The sequence below is a fragment of the Thermobia domestica genome, unplaced genomic scaffold (genome assembly GCF_964235325.1).
Source record: "Thermobia domestica unplaced genomic scaffold, izTheDome1.hap1.1 HAP1_SCAFFOLD_1560, whole genome shotgun sequence".
In the NCBI taxonomy this organism is placed as follows: domain Eukaryota; kingdom Metazoa; phylum Arthropoda; class Insecta; order Zygentoma; family Lepismatidae; genus Thermobia; species Thermobia domestica.
Genome location: NW_027657270.1, coordinates 28051 through 34441, shown reverse-complemented (window position 1 = coordinate 34441; position 6391 = coordinate 28051). Strand labels below are relative to the sequence as shown.

Below are 6391 nucleotides of genomic sequence, written 5' to 3'. Positions count from 1 at the left end.
ATGATCATGGCCTTTGCGTGTCCTTGGTATATAAATGAAATATCATTCAATTCCAAGAAATTAATAGACGTATATACAGAGCAGATTACGTGTTTCCACATATGAAAAGCAAAGACAAAAATCGTGAAGCATATTCAACCAACAACATATTTTCTTTATCTTGGAACTCAATGTAGATGATAGAATATAGCCTAATATTTTTATTGTTATTATGTCTGTATACAGACAATAGACAACGTCAAATGAAGATATACAAGCAAGTTCCTTTTTTTTTTTCTTTTTCTTTTACCTACACCAATATGCGTTTATTTTCCTCAAACTCCTCAACATTTAAATAGGGTACAGGAGGCCTGTACAGCAACTAACCGATCATACATTTTAATTTTAAATTGAGTAATCGACAAATTTTGTGTATGTATTCCCCTGAAGTTTAAACCCCGTAACCTCATTTATGTAGTTACTGTTACCCCAAAATAATATTTGATGTTCTATGATACTTTGTAAAAATGCATAATATGCTGATCTTATGTAGTTGTTCGGGATTATATCTCTTAAATTTTGTATTAAACTTATTATTCTGGAAAGTTTTACACATACATATTCTACATGTGTTTTCAAAGTGAATTGCCTATTCAGAATGATACCAAGAAATTTTACATTCTTTGACGCTACTGGAAACTCGTTCAATGAATATATTTGTCTAGTAGTTTTATTTTCATTAAGAAGAAATTCGTTTGCCTTAAACCATTCCTTGGTTTCTATAAATAGGGATGCGCACGAGACAATATTTAAGACTGTCTCGTCTCGAAAAGACGCTGTAAAAGTAATGTCTCGACTCGAAAAATATATATTTTTCTATTGGAAGAGCTGTGTCTCGACTCGAATTTTGTCAGGAAAATTCTGTCTCGACTCGACTCGAGCGCATCCCTATCTATAAAGGTTTCCTCATTCAATATCATTAGCTCTGTAAGATTATTGCTGCTGTTTAGCAAGGTTGTGCCATCACCATAAAGAAAGGATTTACCTGAGATATTCAGTGGTAAATCATTTATTATCAATATAAACAGTAACGGTCCCAGTACAGAACCTGAGGAACCCCGTGTTTTATTAGAGTGCTATCCGATTTCATTGCATTGACATTAACAATCTGAGTGTGACCGTTTAAGTATGTTTAATAAAGTTCAGACTTTTACTTTGAAAACCTCAATTTTCTTAATAGTATATTATGTTCTACACAGTCTAAAACCTTGCTTAAATAAAAAAATCTGGCCAATGCAAAACTCTTATTTTCAAATACTTCATGTATACATTTATCAACAAACACAATATATTTTTATTATATCTTAATGAGTACATATAATCATTATTTTGTTTATATAAAAGCCTTACGGCATTTTCGCGGATCCCAAGAGTTTCAGATATCCGCTTACCTTATCGGCCGATACAGATAAGATATCAAGAATCATGACCTATATATAGCGGAAACTAAAGGCCAACTTCTGTCGGCGCACGTAGTCGAGTGTACTAGCGCAACATACTACTAATGAAAATAGTTTCTGGCGTTGGTTCAAACCCTGCCCAAGGATTTTTTATTTTTTAAAAATTTTCATAACACTTTTTTTTTCAGTAAAATAGGATTGAAAATAATACTCAAAAAAGTGATTTTGGTCTACCCTGACGCCCCTAATCGTCACAGAGATATAAGTCGTACCTGGTTGGAAAGCTTATTGGACACAAATTTCAGCGACGTTAAGAAGAAACTTAAAAACACTGGGAAAACATACATTTTTCGAAGCTTCTAAGACTATAGCAACACTGTTATTTCTCGTACGCTGGAAAACATATGTTCACGTGTACGCCAGGCATCGAGTACAATCATGTAAAAAATGAAGGGCGAAAGTTCAATAGCAAGTGAGAAAATAATTCCAAATGTGTGTCCTACGAGAATCACCCTGTATATATTTTTCGAAATATTTTGATCTACCCTGACGCCCCTAATCGTCACAGAGATACAAGCCATATCTCGTTGGAAAGCTTATGGGACATAGATTCCACCGAGGTAACTTTTGTGCCCCTCGTGCCCAACCCGTAAAAGAAGAAGAATAAATTCAAAAAATGAAATAAAAAGTACATTTTCTCGAAATTGGCAACACTGTTATTTGTCATGCGCAAGAATGGCCATACACAGGATATCATTAGTTAGGATGTTTAATTATCTTTGTTGATACCATTGTTATGTTTGTAGCTCCTTTGGAGGGAGAGTCTCTCTCCCCCAAATGCTGAGGGGGAGGGGAAACTAAAACATCCAAATTCTCCCTCTACCCTCCCGCTGCTGTACCCCCGAATGTGAACAAAATGCACATCGTTGGAAAGTTTGATCCTTTCTAAAGAGACGGACACCTAAATCCTCTCTTTAGGTTAATTAGGAGCGGAGCGAAGTGATGGAGATTTAAACTGCTGGCTCAACTCTTGAGCCGTTCGTCCTATAAACGTTAAATGAGAAGGTAACGGTATTATGGATTTCGGTGTAATTGATTGAAACTGTGATATGTTGCTCACCGTTTAGACACTACGTGGCTACTTTTCTGAAAACAGTGGAAGGTAACTGTATTCTGAATTTCGGTGGAATTGCTTGAAGTCATAATATGTTGTTAATATTGGATCATGAGAAAAAGTGTCAATGGGCGCAACCACCCGTGACCGTTTGACCACGTATTTTGACAACAGCAGAAGATAGGTCTGGATTTCGATGGAATTGGTTGAAACCGTGATATATTGTAGATCTTGTGATCCTGAGAAAAAGTCTCAATAGACACAACCATCAATCACTGACCATTTGGCAACTACGGGACCACATTTCTTAAAACAGCAGAAGATAAGGATATTCTGGAATTTTGGTGGAATTGTATGAAGCCATGAGATGTCCTATCCCACAACCCGGAAAAGGGATGGGAGAGTAGCGGCTAACATCATTTAAGCATAGACAACATTCCGATGTTCATCTTGAGGGACAAAGGAAAACCTCGGAAAGCCTTGGAGAATTTTTCTCAGGATCATGACATCTACAACGTATCACAGTTTCATTCATTTACATCGTAATCAAAAATATCGTTATACCCGCCTGTTTTCAAAAATCCGTACCTGTAGTGGGCAAACGGTCAGTCATTGGTGGTACTCAGGATCAAAATATCTACAACATTTCACGGTTTCAGTCATTTTTACCGAAATCCAGAATATCGTTAATTTGGGCTGTTTTTAAAAAAGTGGCCCACTGGCCCTGTAGAGGCCAAACGGTCAATGATTTTTGGTTGTGCCCATTGAGACTTTTTCTCAGGTACACAATATCTATAATATACCACGATTTCAAGGAATTCCACCGAAATCTAATTTTTTTAAGGATTGTGCGGGGTCCTTTGTCATTTCGAAGGGAGACATTGCCCCCTAAACTCTTTTCTCGCGAAAACGACAAAACCCTTATTTCCTACTTTGAAGTCATCTTTGCATCGGCAGAGTTTCGTTTCTTTAATGTGGTCCTTTTAGTCAAGGGACTCTTTGCCCCCTTTAACCTATTTTCCGAAAGAAACAAACAAACAAACAAACAAACAAAAAATACGTGTCGATTTATTTTCGGTCTAGTATATATGTGCTAAGTTTGAAGAAAATCGGACGACGAGAAACCCATGTGAAGGTATCTCCATTACACTTCCACTTTTTGGACTTGACGGGGTTTTGCCCCAAAGTCTTCAATTGACGCTAGTAAATTTATAAATACTGACCTTAGCCAGAGGAGGGGAGGAAAAATTTTAAAATGGCCCCCAATTTTGATTCTTATTTCCTCTTGACCAGCGGTACATTAGACATTAACCATTACCCAGTTCGATTGTCATGAAACCATAGTTGGTTATGATGGGGCCACGGGATGACATCCGAAGGAACATTCAGTGATACCACTGGTTCTAGCAGCCAACTTCAAGAAACGTGCAACGCATTGTTCAGTTGCATTTGTACATTCAGGAAGAACACTGCTATAGCAGTGGTGCCCACCCCCCCTCAAGTCCATGACGCCCCCCTCAATTGTCTATCCGTAGGTGTTCTTCCATGAAAAAAAAAAACTTTTCGATTCATTTTTACACTCCCTCAAACATATTTATATAGATTTTTACCCCCTCCCCAAATATTTCAATGACGCAGTTTGCGTCATAGCCCCCCTTGTGGGCACCCCTGGCTATAGCATCTTCTATGTCAACCTCCATTTTTATGCATAGAGGTATGTTATGCAAATGTTTGATTTCATCGTTCGCTTTTCTGTTAATCAACATATGGAACTATCTCCGAATGAAACAGCCTCTAAAAGTACCGTGTAAAAATAAAAAATGGGACACATTTTGAACAAAAATACTTCGAATGGAATGTTGTATCTACTATAATTACTATAGGCATATTTACTATTTATTATTTCTTATTTGTTCGTACTTACTATTTCAAAACTTATATTTGTCATAATCGTCAATTGCCCAGCCCTTTCATTATAAAGCAAAACAATAAAACATAGTTCAATTCCCTCATGATTAGCATAAGCGACTTCGGCGAAGAAGACTTGGGTTCTACTACTGGTGCACTGTAAAAAAAATGAGGTGTTGAAATAACACAAAATGAGTGTCACTTTAGTGTGTTACTTGTGTTAATTCAGCACCAACCACATCGCCTTCAGAGCATATCAGAAATAATTCGTTACCACCTGGGAGAATTTGCATTGGTATTTATCGTTTAATATGGGGGTGGGATTTAGATTTCTGGGCTTTCGGCATCTAAGGCCATTTAGCCCTTCACGTTTTGAGGGATGACGTCCCTCGGCGAGCACACAATCCGGGGAAAGGGAAGGAAGAAAGGATTGGGGAAGGAAGGAAGCGGCCTGGGACCTATAAGTTAGGTACCACCCCGGCATTTGCCTGGTGTGAATGAGGAAAACCCAGGAAAACCTCATTCAGGGTGGCTGGCCTGAAAAAGCGTTTTACACTTTTTCGACCGAGTGCCCCCACCGGGAATCGAACCCGAGACCGCTCGCACCGGAGGCGAGAGCGTTAGCGACTACGCCACGCGGGGCCACTCGTTTAATATAAGCAAAGCTATTTGGCACTTATGCGAAGTGACGAATAATGTTCTATGTTTTCTGTAATCGGTCACAATAATATTGTTGTAAACCTGTGAATCGTCTGACAAGAGTTGCACAGGCAACAGTTATGTTATCTTCTGTTCATACGTGCTAAGACACAAGAATAACAGATAAAGAAAACAGATGGAAGCACAGCTATCTGTGTAACTGTTGTCAGATAATTTACATGTTTACAACAATATTATTGTGACCAATTACAGAAAACATAGAATGTTATTAGTTACTTGCCATATATGCGAAATATATTTCGCAAAACTTTGCTCGGGCCCGTATCTACGGACGGGCTAGAGGGGGCCGCCCCCTAAATTTTCACTGGCCCCCTAAAATTTTCACAGTTGGCTTGCAAATGAACTATAATATGGTTGGGTCGGGCCCCCCTAATTTCTACCGGCCCCCCTACATTTTGGGGCTGGCTACGGGCCTGGCTTTGCTCATACACAAACAATAAAAAACAGTGCAAATACTCACAGCCAGTAACGAGGTATTTCTGATATGCTCGGAAGGCGATGTTGGCGTTGAATTGACACACAAGTAACACGCTAAAGTGTTAGTCATTTTGTATATTTTCAACACCTTAATTTTTGCTGTGTGGGAACTCAAATACGCCTCACACACACTTCGTGTTGAACGGGACGTTATACTCTTCTCCTTGAGCCTCAGTTAAGGTTTTTAAGATTAAAAATCGCAATTCAGCAGCTACATCGACTATATCAATAAGTTTATTATAAGATCACAAAGTATAGTAAACAGCAATGACATGTGCACGAGGTCGAAGTTACCTTTTGCAAGTAGGCATTGTAAAATGTGAAAATTAAAAAATTACAACTTCGCTGTTAAGTTATTTTAAAATTGTACTTTGGGATAAATTGTTTACCGAAATGTATAAAGTTATTAAAATTATAAGTAGACTAGCGTCAATTATTCCCTTGGCTCGGTTAAGATAAGAAAAAATAGGGTGCTGGTGTAGTTTTGGCGCACCACATTTTGGAAGATTTACAGGTAAAATTGAATACTTTGTATGAAAAGATATATTCATAAGGAACATATTTCTACAGGCGACAAAATTTTATACAAAGTTATACAGTTGTATTTCAGGTTTACAAGTGTAGGGTTACTAATATAATATCATTACAAGTGCTTTACGGTGGATAAAATAAGTGAGGGCATGCGAAAGATAACTCTGGTAGATGTTATTTTCCACCGGCGGTGTATTTCTGC

At 37.9% G+C, this 6391-nt stretch overlaps 1 non-coding gene across 1 annotated transcript; it reads right to left on the bottom strand.

Annotated features, from left to right (window-relative positions):
- Positions 1-5030: 5030 nt before the first annotated feature.
- On the bottom strand, positions 5031-5104 carry TRNAR-CCG (transfer RNA arginine (anticodon CCG)). Its single transcript has one exon. It is a non-coding gene; the product is annotated as a tRNA-Arg (tRNA).
- Positions 5105-6391: the final 1287 nt, after the last annotated feature.